Below are 15,578 nucleotides of genomic sequence, written 5' to 3' on the forward strand. Positions count from 1 at the left end.
ACCTTCTTCCAAGGGCAGTGTGCTGTGGCCTAGTGTAGGTATTACTATCTTCAGTGCAGTTTGCCATGAATCCCAGCTAACAGGGAATTCAGAATGCCTCCCACCATCTGAAACCTATTATATACCTGCTGAAGTTCCATTGGAGATGTGTGCTTAGACTCCACGTATCATTAATTTTCACGCTGTGCTTTACATTGCAGCAATTCTAAGGTTTGCACATGGTCCTCCCATACTCCCACAGTTATTAGTGATTAAGACTGTTCAGCTCTATATTGAGTCTTTCCTGTTATGGATTTGTAACTTGAACATTTCTTTGATAATAAGAGGAGAACCTTACTAATTTATCATGTCTAAGATATGATACAGCTATGAAATAGGACTGCTTTTGATCATCCCTGATGTAAGTTAATCTGGAGCCTCCCTCTGACAGCTGGAATGATGTCCATTTTAATTCCGAGTTGTAGGGAGATAGATGCCACTGTATATATTCTGCTCCAGTTCTCTAGAAATATTTGATTTTTTGTTGTTGTTGTGGTTGTTTGTTGGGTTTTGGTGGGTTTTTTTGTGTTTTTGGTTTTTTTCTTAATATTTATACTACTTAACATAATGCATTATGAAGAAGGCAAAGAAATTGTAGCTCTATGAGGCTACTCCTCTAGCTGCAGAGGGATTCAGACTGGTGTCTCTTTTCCCACAGAAAGCATAAAGTCATTAATCTACAAAAACCACAGTTACCTCACCTGGCTGTTAGTCCCAAGGCATAATGATGCTGCTACAAATTTCATCACTGTTAATATTTTCATTGAGATGTCTAGTAGTGTTTCTGCCATTTGGGGCATTTTAGGAGGCCAGTTGGTGAAAGTTAACTCTGGGAATATAAAGGATTAAATGATACTCCAATTTAAGATTTTGTACTTCAGTAGAAAGCCTGAGAGAATAAAGGAGGGGGAAGCATAATTTGTGTATCTCAGAGGGGAAAATGAAGATATTCTAGAAGAAATAGAAGGTTCATTTAATAGTCACTTGTAGTGACATGAGGCAACCAGGTGCCTCATTGCAACTAATTGCCAGGTAGTGGGCTTGACCTCGTGTTAATCCCACCTGTGCCTAATTAGGGCAGGCCCCTACTGCGCATGAGCAGGATTAGGGGGCCAATAAAAGGCTCACACCTGGGGAAGCCAGGGGGCTCGTAGCACCTTTGGAGCAGTAGCACTGATCCAGGCTGGTCAGAGCACCATTCATGAGATTCTACTGGGACACCTGGTTGGACCTCGGAGCACCGCACCCATAGAAGAGGTTTGTCTTGCTACAGTCACTTTTACTTAAAACCGTTCAACCACACTTTGACTGATATATTCTGTAATTCATTTGACTTTCAGAGGTGTTGTAAGAATTAGTTTTAAAGCGCTTGAGCAAAATTCTAAGGTGAGAACATGCCATAGTAATTACAGTTTCTCTGTATGCTCTAGCAGACACCTCATTAGTTAAAGTAACCCTTTTGTTACTTGCCATTCATCTGGCTCAGCATCCTTCGGTCAGATTGCCATGTGATTGTAGTACCAACCTGATCTGTCTGGTGCTGAGCATTTTGAAATTCCAGCTGCTTCTTTAAGGTCCAAAATAAGAGATGGTTTTCATTTTGATGAAGTCTGCCACATGGTAGCCTAGGCAGTGACATCCATAAAGAGAGTGAGATTCCTTGAAAGTCAGGAAGTGTTTTCAGTGTTTTCAGTGTTTTCCTGGCTGTAATCTTCTTAAAATAAAGTTGTTCTATGAATTTCAGTCTTTTCAAAGGCTGCAAATGTTCCTGTGACATCTTTAGTTTCAGTCACATATTTTCATATGTTAAATGAATGTGTTATGACAATACCACTGTTAGCCTCTTGGGTTGCTAAGATCATACCCCTCGTCCAAGGGCTCGGAGCCACTGTGTGCTTGATAACCACTGTAGCCAGCTGATCAAGTTTGTATGCCATAAATATGTCAGGGCTTGGGATTTGTTGTTTATCTTTGGTCCTCCTGAGAAAAAGGAAGGGGGGAAAAAAAGCTTGGTATAAATAGAATATATAATGAAATTGGTCTGAGCCTGAAACTCATCAATCCAGAACTCATAGGTACTGTAAACCCAACAGGTAATAGATAAAAGGTCATCTTATTTCATGGACATTGCTTTAGATAAAATAGCTGTTAGAGTTAATAATTCTCACTATAAATCTTACTACTATAAAGAGCTTGGTTATACAACTGTAGTTATTTTTATAACAATGACCTTAACTATTAATATGAACCCATCACTGGAAGAGATTTTGCTCTGTCCACTGTATGCCTATAGTATGGAAGTCCTCAAAGTTACCACTGGGGAAAGGAGCTGGTATTATTACAGGATTTAATTTGCATCAGGTGCCTTAAATATACAGTGGACCAGATCGATCATCATTAGGCTCAGCACCAAATCCCAACATTGGCAAGGAGCCACATAAAGCACATTGAACTTGGAGTCAGAGCCTGTTTTCAGCCTCAGCTTACCCTGAAAAGAGCTCTCAGACCTGAAGGAGGACCTGTAGCCAGACTGTCAGAAAAAGGGTAGTGAAGAACTGAGGTCATCAGTGTTAAGTTTGAATTAAAGTCTAAGTGTGTGGTCCTGGGTTGTTTGTCATTGTTACATGCAAATATAGTATGATATTCTGATTTATGGAAAGCTTGCTTTATTTCTGTGCTGCCTCATGAAAGGACTGAAAACCTGAGAACCACCCTCAGGGACTGAGGGCTGAATGTTGGTAATTTACTTTAAGAGGCCTCCAAAATGAGCTCACTAGAACTAATCACATATGTTACATATATCTCCTTTAAAGATTATCCTCCTCTTCTTTTTCTGGCAGGAAAAAGTATGAAATTAAAGGGAAGACATCAGGTAATCTCCAGCTTACTGCCATGCTATCTGTAACTTCATTCTGGTATTATCTTGTGTTTTACTGCTTGAAGATAAACCTTCCTCCCTCCTTATGTCATCAGTTTCCTTTCAGAGTGTCAGGCTTGGTTTCAGGACTGTCTTACTCCCCCTTTGTTTCTGTGTTCATGAGAGAAAGGCTGACTTAGAGTTATTTTTTTGAGGCTCCAGGACTTCGATTAATTTGTCAGGAGGTCTGATTCAATGGCTGTAATTTTGCAGCAAGCAAGTGTTCACTGTATGTGTTTATTTTTCCACTTCCAGACAGGGGGCTGGGATGTTGTTTCTTACTGATTTTCTGCATATAGGAAGAAATTGTCATTTCCATTCCTGCACAATTGAGGCACATTGCATATGACACAGATAATACACTTAAAAGTTACTTAAAGATGGAGGGGTAGACAAAGTTGATTGGTGTGTTGTCAGCAACAGGTTAGAGGTGTGAAGAGGTAAAGAGAATTCTATTTTTTGGACCTTCAAAACTCAAGATGATAATTTATATGGGTAGGTTTGCGTTTTTTGTTTGTTGGTGGTTTTGGGTTTTTTTTCTTCAAGACAGCTCTTGCTGTCTGAGTGGGAAGTAAAAAGAAATTTGCATTACAGTAGGATACTTATGTGCAGAGTACCTAAGAACACTTATAATGAAAAGCAAATAAAAAATGGCTTATAAAACTTTCTTCATGAGTATACTAGGTTTCTTGGTGTTTAGTTAAAGGTGGAACTATGTGAACTCCTATGTTTTATTAAGTGACATTAGTAGAGAAGGAGCTGTGGGAAGCAAAACCAGAAGAGTTATAAGAAACTAATAAGAGTTAAACTTGCAAATTTAACACGGAACATTTTAAGTTTTCTCAAGTAGAAATAATCAAACCTTGATAATCTGTTTTACAAATTCTCATCACATAGGGGTGGTTAGATTAAAATTAGTTCTTAGTATTCACTAAGGATTAGTATTCACTTAGGATTCACTATCCATGTCAATATGCTAGCCTACTTAAACTATATGCTTCAGTGAGTGTTCCTTTAGTATCATTCAAGGCATCCCAAAAGATTGCAGTGAATTGATAAAGGTGCTTTTGAATACTCAAAGATGGCATGGCCATCTTTATTCTGCTTAGACTGAGACTTACCTAGGTTACATGATTGGTTAGACTTTCAGAACAAGTTGACCCTTAAATAAAAATGTTGTCTCTTTGAAGACTAGTAATCAAATTAAGACAACCAGTCACACTTTAGCTTCTAAAATAAATTGGGTTTTAAATCCTCTTTTAAAGATCGGTTTCTACAATGCAATTTATAATTGTCAGAGGCCTGCACTAAAGAAATCCAAACTCAGTTCAAGACTAGGACTGTGATGGTCCCTTCTCCTGGCCTTTCTGATCTTTAGGGCTATGGTTTTAGTAAGATCATAGAACAAATCAGAATAATGCCACTCTCTAAATTGGGTTGATGGCTTTGATGAAATAAATAGCCTGAAATCCAGTCCTTTTTTGAACACCATATGAAAGCTTCTAAATGCAGTCAACAGATATTCTTCTGCTCTTTATTAAACTCCAGCACATTTGGGGTATTTTCAAGAATATCTAGTCTGGAGCTTTCTGAGTAATGTCTGCATTCCCACAACATCTTGCCAGCTGGCTGAAGCTGCCCCGTGGCATCTCTTCACCTCCTTTTGCATGTTCTGCAGGTGGCATCACCCATGTTGCAGGAGGCTCCCTGAGCCCCCTAGCATATTCTGGTATCCAAAGAGAGCACTATTTTCTCTCCCCCTCTTTGCAAAGCATAAGTCAGTCTGAAGGCAGCAGAAAAAACAAGGAGAATGTGCTGGTTTTTTTTTTTTTTTTTATTATTCTGTTTTTCCATACATTCTCTTAAAAATGTATTCTGTAGCATAGTCTTACAATACACTTAACTGGCAGCAAATATTTTGTATATACATTTTTTGCTATTTCAAATGCCGCTTCTCCAAAACACCAACAGTATGAGAATTTCATGTTTATATTGAAAAAACTGGTAATTAACAGATGATGTAAACTTCTTGCATAAAAGTTCCACATCACTCCTCTAGAGTATGATAATAATATCTTTCTGTTACCCATACTTATTTAAGCCTCAAATGTTGATGAATTTGTTTTTTAAAAAATAGTGATGTTTGATTTAAACCAGAGTACTTTTTCAGTTCCTGTGTATGGTTATTATTTTAAACGAGGAGTTAGATTATGTCTTGGTCTTGAGCATAATATGCACAGACCTCATGGCCAAATAATTATGCAGAAGTTGAAAGCACAAACAAGCTCTGGTTGGTGTGGCTATGCTTACAATTTTATATTAAATCAACTCTGGTTTAGATGTTATCAAAACCTAACCAAGATGTGTTCACCTGGACTTATTTCTTCAGTTGCTGGTGAAACCAGAAAGCTTGGTGCATGAGTGAGAAGCAAAAAAAATATATATAAATCAATAATAATAAATATAACTGATGAGGAATTGATAATAGCAAGGAAATAGCCTTTAATGCCAGTTTTCTGTACACTTCCATAAACTTCTGAGATGATACTTTTATCTGCCACTTTTCTCTTTCCCAGATCCTACACTGTATGTAGGTTTACACATAATTTTTTATTAGTGGACCCAAAAATCCAGTAATACAGTGGACTAAATACAGTAGTGCAGTCAGAGAAGGTTTTCTTCCCCATATAATGAAACAGTTACTCTGAGGCTTTACTATCCAACCAAGCTTATATTGATTTCTGCTTCTATGTTTTAAGTAGGAAATTCTCTCTAGAGTTTGTACTGGCTCTGTTGCCTCGAGGTTTCAGAAAATAGTTGAACTTCTCTAAGTTTCTTCTTTGAAAATTCTTCTTTTGAAGAAAGCAAATAAGTGAAAAAAGCAAGAAAGCAAGCAAGTAAAAAGATGTATACAATTTTAGAGTTGCATCTTTTCAAGGGTCTTCCTCTTTTTTGTTTCATACAACTTTGCACTCGATTAAGAATTTCTGTGCAGCTTTGGAAGCACTTCAGAGCATCATTTGACAAACTGATGAGTAGAAAGCTTATTCAAATAAATTTTGTCTATATTTGTACTTTCGTCTGTTTCCTAGTATACCTTGACAGAATACTACTCCTATTTAAATCCTTGTTCACCAAAAATTATAATGATGACCTCCTCTAAAACTTTCCTTGCTGTCTCTTATGTTGTGGACTCTTCAAGTTTGATTGGTCTAAACTGAAATTGTTTTCAAATGCTCTTAATTTGTTTGTCCTAGCTTAGCATATTTTTGGAGGTTTTGTTTGGTTGTTTACTTAATGATCCCATAACCACTTTGTTGATCTAGGACACTTTAGATCAAGTGTTCCAGAAATGACATCATGACATTCAGTGCTTCTCTGCTGGAGCAAAACTCTCTGGAATCTCCAGGGGTTCACAACTCAGCCACTTCAAAGAAAAGATCTTTTAGTGATTTAATCTCTTGATTCTAAGGCCTATAGATAGACAAGTATTCTCTCTAGTTCATCGTAAATGAAGCAGAGCAGGTTGAAAAGAAAAATCTATAATACCCACGCACACACAGAAAAAACAATGCTGCAATTTTCTTTAATAGCACCTTTTGATTTTCATTTTTACATGACTGTTAGAGTGTGAAAGCAGAATAAAAATTAAAGTGCTACTAGATGGCATTAATGTTGACCACAAAGCAACTGCTTTCACAGCATCATTATCATGAGGATAATAGTTGCATAATTATGTGTGAAATTGCTTGATTTTGTTATAACCTTTTTATTTTGTTATTTGAGGGTTACCCAAATTGATATAATTGATACTTTTTTTTCTTTGTGTAATAATGTGTTGAGAGAACTTCTTCAGTTACCTATAACTCTGCCTGAATGATGCTTCTTCTTACTGATGGACACTGGAGTTTTCTGCCACTGTGCAGAGAGGGTACGTTTCAAAACCCAATCTCAAAGGATTTAACCTGTTCAGAAGAAAGTGTTTCAATTTGCTGAACAGCAAAATCCTGATTTATCTTATTATGTATAAAGGTAATTATTGTTTTTTTCTAAGCCTCACACACACATTGCTTGGAAACTCTGCTTTCTTAAAAAAACAGCAGTCTGTTACACGGTTCAGGTGTTCTGTACCCAGATCATTACTGCAGAAAATTCATTAGTCAAACCATGGATTTTGGGAAAGTGGGAATGCTATTTGAAAAGATTATCCCTTGATATACAATCCTGAAAGCAACCAAGTCTGGATGAAAAGGTTATGCTTGAAGTTTGTCTTGATTCAAGTTTCTCTGAAGGGCAGAACTGACCTTGTTAATACAGGCCATGGGAAACATAGGGAGCTCAACATATTGGTGGGTAGTGCCCCAACTAAAGAGTTATCAGTTTCTGCAGTTTTAATTCAATGTGCTTTAAAAAAATAATGCTTTTACACCTCCCCACCCAAGTCACCTCTGAGCATAGATGTATTTCTGTGATCTTGTACTATTAAAAATAGGTATTTTATGGAACAGTTTCAGAGACATGTGAAGAGTTGGACATCTTTTCCCATTTTTCAGTCCCTCCTTGTCTCTTGCATCATCCCCTAGGAATTTGATAGGTTCATCAAGGAATCTCAGATTTTTTTTTAATTTTTTTTTAATTTTTTTTTTTTTTTTTTTTTTTTTTTTGAGGGATTCTTTGTCCTCAGGTTGGAAAAGCTAGTTAAGATATAGTTAATTCTGTAGGTGTTTTGGAAAAAGAATCTCACTATGTGCACAGACCTTGCTGAGTAAAGTTAAGGGTATTTGCCATTTTCCTTTAGGGAGAAATTGCTACAGCTGAGGTTATAGTCCCTTGCCTGGTTTCCCTTAGTGTCAGGGGAAATGTGAAGGATGTATTCACAACAGAAGCTGAAAACCAGCAAAGTTTAATTTCTCAACCTACTGAAGAAATTTTCTCATAATTTTTTGATAGCCGTTTAGTCTTGCCAAGGTCACATTCCCCAGTTAAACTAGGCTTAGACATATTTAGGCATCTAAATCTAAGGTTGATAAACAATATTTGTACTGTAACAAGTATTTCTGGTGCAGGATCTGCAGCCAGAGCAGTGACTGGTTTCAGGAAGACATGAGCTGACCTACATCAAGGACTTTCTTGCAGGATGAGTGCCTGTGCCCAAGGGATCCCAGAAAGTGGCTCTATTTGTTCAGCTTAGTTTAAAGAGACAACTGTTCACTATTAGTTATTTAGATGTGGACTGCAGAACTTGATGAGCTGTGTTTAAAACCAAGGCCACCAGGCTGTATTTAGTGATCACCCCTTCAATCTGACAGTAACTCCAGTTACTCTTTTGGCCAATGGGGACTACTTGAGTAAGATTTGTCACAGTGATGCTCCATCATTGCTTAATTAGGGGTTTGAGATCCCACAAAAAACAGGATTGAAAGCACAAACACCCACTGACAAATGCAAGCTCCAGTTGGTACCAGGTATTGTTCTATTATATTTGCCATTCTTGGAGAAAAAATGTACAGTGTGTAACAGAATTGTATTACTGAAAGGCTTAATAGACTTTACATTTCAAAAGCTTCCAAGTAGTTTACCAGGTTGCAATTTATCAAGAAATACATTTGATATTAGTCCAAAAGGCACTTTCATAACTTGTTCTTTTCCTAGGAACATAAATGAATGCGAAGTAAAATATCCAGTTACTAACAGGTTGATAGGATAAAAGGTTTATTCTGATGGGAAGAGAACTAAAATGATCTTAAGGGTACAAGGCTGCTGCTCAGGATGCAATAGCATCTGGGAAATAGGCTGTCTCTTTCCTTTTTCCATTGACTTGCAGGCTGCATCTGTCCAGGAGCAGAAAATCAGATTGTACTTGATGGAAAAAGGAGCACAAGGTCTTTGGAAGGAGTAATGACACCAGGAGGTGCACTGAGTTGGCAAGTTCCCTCAACAGCCTCCACTAGGCATCAAAACTGCCATGCCTTGATAGGCAGCTGAGAGTCCCAGAAAAGCCACCTATGAACCCCGGCAGCACTGCATGAAGATGAGAAATGTGAAAAACAGCAGAGATGCTGGAGGTCTATTTCCCTAATCAAACAGATGCAAATGAGGTAAGCAGGAGTGAGACTGTCATCAGCACTGTTTTGAATATTCAAAATTAATATATTTAGCATATAGAATTCAGTTTATGTAAGTATGTTATATCTAATGCAGGATTTTAACTTAGCTGTGGAGGTTAGGGTTTTGCCTAACTGTTGGACTTCATTGAGACAGCTAAAAAAGAAAGGTATAGTCCACCTTCTGGACTTACTGAAACGTGCTGCCTCTGAACCATGCATCTGAAAAGGGCTCATGCTTGGTCTTCACCCACTCTGAGTGTGAAATTTCTGACTTACTGCCCATTTATAGCAGTTACAGGGACTCCCTGCAGAATACATTGAGGAACTGTAAATGTTGCAGATGGGTGAAGGTGGCCACTGAGGTAGCAACCTCTTGAGGTGCCGTGAAGCTGTAACGGAGCAGGATCCCCAGCAGGTACCAAGGTTGGCATGCAGTAGATCAGTGATTTAGTAGACCAGGTATTGTCCACACTGGGATCTTTCCAGTGATGTCTGGGATAGTCAGCAGGACCTGATGGCAGTGGCTAAGCTGGTCTTTGTTCCTGAATAGGCTAGAAGCTGTAGGTGATGTGAACAGACTGACATCTTACTATGCAGCAGGGTTCTTTGCTACTGGCATCACAGAACTCCTGGTGTTTCATTAGCTTTTAGCTTAGCTTGTCACTAGGTGCTGGTAGGAGACTTGCAGTTGTCTCATGCTGCCTTTTGATCTAAAAGCTAATATTTTAAATGGGTGTACAAAAGATTGCCTTCTGACCTGTAAGGAGCTAACATTTCAGCTCCATGTTCATGTTTAAGCCTCATGTAGAGGACATAAAACTGTGCAAAACTAATGTAATCTGGTGTGTGTGTTTTTCACTTCATAGCAAAGTGATCGTGTGCCTAAACATTATGTACCTATGACCAAGTAGTTATTTAAGAAATAGTAATTGGGCACATTGAAATTACTTGCATTAATTATGCAAGTATAATTAGTTTATGTTTATGTGATGCCATTCAGTTGACATCAACAGTTTTCACACCAAATCCATGAGTCTAAAACTCAGTAAAGATTTTGGTTGCTATTACTTTAGTTTATATATTAAAAATTTAAAAAAGCATTTTTTGAGGTTGGCACACTCAGATAAGATGGCACTCCCTGAGCTCCTCGTTGTGTTTCCTTTTTTACTCTCTTTGCCAAGAAGCTGCTGTCGGAAGAGCCGTCCCCACTTCTTGGCACTGTAGTGTGAAGAGCCAGACAGGCAGCAATGTCAGGGACTGCTTTGCCTGCTTCAGCAGGCAGTGCCTGAGGCTTTACCCCCTTTGCCTTTGAATACAGACTGGTGGTGCCTTGTAGCAATATATGTCATGTCCACTTCTCCAGCTATCTGAGCGGCAAGACAAGAGATGGTCTTCCAAGAGCAGCTAGCACAGCAATAGCAGTAACCTGCTTCTTTTTTTTCTCTTTCTTTTTTCTTGAACTCTGTCCAAAGAACAGGATAGACTATCACAAAGCTCTTTGGTCTGGGTGTATTTCTGTGTTCATAGGTTTGGGGAGAAGTGACTTGAGTACCTGTAATCTTTATTTAATACAGTTAATGTACACTCTGATGTCAAACAAAATGAAACAGTCTTGTGAGTCATCTGAATGTTCCTTTGAATTTAATTATTTAAATGACCTGCTATTGTTCTTAAATTAAATATTTAAACATGCTAAATAACTGCCTGTTACGGTCCGGGGTAACATTAAAATTTATTTTGTTTTTGATCCACAAAACAAATTCCAACTGTAGAAGGGTCAGGTGCAAGCAGACTTTTATTTGACAATTAACACTAGCAAAATGATAGAGCCAGGCAAGAGGGAGAGGGGGAAAAGGAGAAGATATAAAAGAGAGAGAGAAAAGCTAGAGAAATAGGAGAGAAAAGGGTAAGAAACTGGGAAGAAAGAATGAGAGAGAGAGAGAGACAGAAAGAGACACAGAGAGAGAGAGAGAGAGAATGAGAGAGAAAGAGTCACCACCAGGGTCCAGCTGCCCTGTGAGTTTCTTCAAGAAGGTGCTGATCCTGATTTGTTCCTCTGTTGTTGTTGTTGTTTGACTGTTAGCACTGTGTTGATGCTGCCTTAATGCTAAGGTGTATGTCTGGTATATCTTGGTGGATAGATATGGTACAGAAATAATATTTCCACAGGAAAAGCTGGAGGGGTGTGGGACTGGTCTCCCATGATCATTTCTGTCACTGAATTTCCTTTGCTATTTTTTATCTCTCAAAAATAATTTGCTTTAAATAATTTAAGGATCACTAGGTCTCAACAGTTCTTTCAGTTATTCTTAGCATGTGACCCTTTCCTTTAAGAACCACATTTCATGTCATGAACAGATGTCATCCCCTCCCTCTTAAGCCACTTTTCCAGTCACTTATGACAGTCTATGCCTGCACTGGTCACTGAAACCTCCCCCCCGTAGCCCTCGTCTCTGCTGTAAAAACTGGCACTCACATTTCATACTGAACCCTATTCTACAGCATCTGGCCTAGAAATGGTAAAAATTCAGCTTGATGTGAAGGCTGATATTTTCCAGCTTATATTTCTAGGGCAGTCATAAGCTCTGTATTGCATATGGCAGTCTGGTGTTCAGACACACAAGCCACGAGGTTCCTGTGGTGGATGACAACCACTGAACAACCTGTTCTGTCATAACTGCTGCATGGCACAGAGTGGGTTTTGGAGCAGGGGAGCCTCCTGGGGTCCATTCCAACTGAGTTATCCTAGAGGTCTGTGACTGCCACTAGTCCTGGCAATTAGTGTTCATCTTTTTGTCCCATAATGGCTTCTCCCACTAATGTGTCTGATGGTGTGTTTATTGTTTCCCTAATACCTACACCAAACTTAATGTCCTGAATGAGTGGTTCCAGTGCAGCACTTTCATTAGTATCTTCATACCTCACCAGAGATGCCAAGTTACAGTATTTTTTGTTGTGGGAAGACAAATAGGCATCAAAAAAAAAAAAAAGAAATTAGCTACAGATTGCAAGTATTCTAAACCAAGTAACTGTGAGAAATGGCATGGCAGTATTGTATTGTATTGTATTGCCCACTTTTATGTGAATAATAAATGGCTTCTGACTTACAGATGCCATTTGAATCTCTCTCTGTGCAATATGTTTGATAATGCAAGAAGGGCTGGAGCTCAAATACATTCCAAATTTAAAGAGTGCAAGGGACTTTTCAGTGGGGTGGAAAAAAAAAAAGAGAGCAGAGCAGACCGTCAACCACACAGAGACATAACTCAAAAGGAACCAGTTTTGAAACACGGGACTTGCCTTACTTACTGAATGGTATTTATTTCTCTAAGAAAATACAGACAGTTATGTTAGAAAAGTATGTCTTTGTGGCTTTAGACAGGGAAAGTGATAAGGCCTTCTTTTGTTTCTGTCAAAACTCTTAAATCCACAAGACTTAATCAAACCAGAAATGTTCACAAAACTTTATAGTTGTGACAAAAATAATGACAACTTTTTTTTTAAATTGGACCAGACATGTATCAGTACTGTTAGCACGGGGTCTTTGATTTATTTAAAATTGTAAATGTCACATACTGTCAGGATAGAAGAGGTAATTTGTAGCAAGGCACTAGGATCCAAGCATGCTGTAATTATAATAATTGTATTTACAGAGGGGAAACAAGTTTCTCAAGTAGGGAGAATATTCTAATTTGTTCTGCTCTTTGTGATGTCTCAATTTTATTTTATTTTTTTCACCTAGTGAGCAGGTTAAAAAGTAAAAAGCCAGTATTCTCCCCAGGAGACAAATTCTTCCCAGGCAGAATATATATTTTAAAATGACTGGCATCAGTCTGATGTGGTAATAGACCTTCATCCCTAATGCAAGCACTGGCAGCAATGGAGGCATCTGAGGCATCATTTACTAGAATATATCTGAGGATGACTTTTTGTAGTTTTTGTAGCAATCTGAGTTCAATTCAAACCATAATCAGCTAATCACTGGCAATTTTCATATATGAGTCAAGCTAATTTCAAGACAATCAGCCTTATATAGTTTCACTGAGCAGCCCTGGAGATGTTTATGTTGATGTCCATTAGTATTCCAACTGACAGTAATATGCACTTTGCAGATAGAAAAACAACAACAACAACAAAAAAACCCAAAAACCCCAAAAAAACACCACCAAAAGCCCCCAATCCTCTCTAAAATGAACAACAAGAGACAGTCTGCAAGCCTGAAGTGCAGCAAATGGAAGTTTATTTTTACCCAGCAGTGTTCTCTAGCAGGTGATCTAAACCTAGAGCTGCTCCATCTAAGGAGGAGACTGGTCATTCAGGAGACTTGCCCTGATTTGGAAGTGTAGCTTAGCTTCTGTTCAGCACTGAATATCAAAACATTTGCTCTGAATAAAAACCATGGAAACTAAAAGCAGTTTCAGAATCGAGGCCCTACAGTGCAATTGTTATTTTTTGCAAGAGCTTTTCAATTCAAACCACATGCAACTTTCCTGCTATACATTGCTATGCTATGTAAATGGTGATGGCTTGATTGAATTTTTTTTTTCACTTTTTTTTCTTTTTTTAGATGTTACTTGAGTCTTTTCACTGACTGAATACTTAGATATACATTAACCCCCTACAATACAGGGATGCCTCTTTGAATCATGCAGCCAGTGATGTGTTGTGAGAGTGAAGCGGGCAATTTAACCATAGAAGTAGCTTTCTTTTATGAAAACACTGTCTCAGTCCATGAGCTTATGAAGGAAAACTGGACAGGTAAAGCCTGACCATGGCGCTGCTGAACAGAGAGGGGTTTTCTGGCATCCATTGCAGCAGAAGGGGAAACTTTGAAGAGTATTTCTTCAAGCAGCATGGTATGTGACAAAGTTATAGGAGCATTAACTTAAATGAGGTATTTGATTTATTTTTCCATTCTGGTTAGCAAATGCAACTTTGCAGCTGTTTCCATTGCTTCCTTGGCCTACTTGTGTACCATTAACAGCAAAGTCAAGTGCATGGTCTCCTTTGGCCTCTGCCTGGGAGCAACTCATCAAATCCTCTCAGTACCAGAGACATCCAGGGTCCTTCCACCCTACAGCAGAGGCCTTGGCAGCCTCAGCATCTCTTTGTAGTGGAGGAATAAGCTGGTAGCGTAGCACAGGAGAACATTTCTTACATGTAGACCCTGATGGAGAACCCACAGACAGACAGGACTTTCTGACTTAAGGTACTATTATTTTCTCAAGTTAGAAAACAGTAAACCCCACAAAAAACAAAAAATACAGAGATTAAAAAAAAAAAAAGTTTTCTTTCAAATCTGTCAGCACTTAGACTGAAATGAACACTAAAGGAAAAAAAAAGTTCAGCCTCAATATATTATACAATGTATTATTATATTATGCAGTTATATTTATGTAATCTGGTATTCAGTGCTTCGTACTAAGCATCACCACCAAAGAAACACTTAAGCAGCTCTCTTTCATTTCGCTCTAAATCAACTGTGAGCACCAAGGGAAGGGTGTTCATTGTACAAGAGCAGTTGGATGGCAACCAGAACACTGATGCAGCTAAAAAAGGAATATGGATTAATAGAAAAAGTAGCAGAATGCCATTTTACAAATCAGTACTCCTTCATCTTGAGTAGGGTGTTCTGCTGGCTGCTTTGCACAGATATGAAGTGCAGAACCAGGTCTTCAGGGAATGGAGATCAAATGGTGTCATAAGAAAACTTTCATAGGAAGAAAATGTGAAATGAGAGGACCTGTTTACTACAGGTGTGATAAATCAGTCAGAACAGGCTTCTGGTAGACAAAGTAATTAATGGCATGCTTGTGCTCAGAGAATTACTGTTTAATGCGATTTGAAAAAACAAAGCATGGTTTGATTTCAGCAGGCAACAGCTAATGTAAAGCTTACTCTGACTATAAATTATATCGCATATTAATTTATGTATATTGTTACATCATATTGCATATTCCTTGTTATGTGTTATATGCCATATGTGACAGATTTTATGTTCCATATTTTAAATTATGTGATATATATGTTATAATTTTCTATATTTTATATCTTGTTATATATTACATGCTAATATATTATATTTTACCATAGAATACACTATATTATATCATAATACATATATATAGTGCATAGTATGTACGATACACTACATACATAAATAACATAATATGTATGTGCATACAAAAACAAAACCAAAAGTATAGTCACACAGACTTAATATGTTAACACAATTTTTTTTCTTTCTTGGCCACAGAGTCATAGGTAACAAAGACTTATGAGGAAAAAAAAGAAAGGAATTTCAGGTTCACGGTCACACACCCTGGGAAATCACCCGCTCTGCCAATATCCCCAAAAGCCACCCATGGGGGGTTCCCGGTGTGGATGTGAATCCTCCCTACTCAGCCTGAGCTGCTCTTGGCAGAGCTGCTACCTGGTCCGTGCTCTGCTCTGCTGGGGAGGGGGCTTGGGGAGCCGGAGGGTGCTGCTGGTGGCTTGGGGGGGTGCCAGGGGTC

This window comes from Heliangelus exortis, chromosome 7 (genome assembly GCF_036169615.1).
Source record: "Heliangelus exortis chromosome 7, bHelExo1.hap1, whole genome shotgun sequence".
NCBI lineage: Eukaryota > Metazoa > Chordata > Aves > Apodiformes > Trochilidae > Heliangelus > Heliangelus exortis.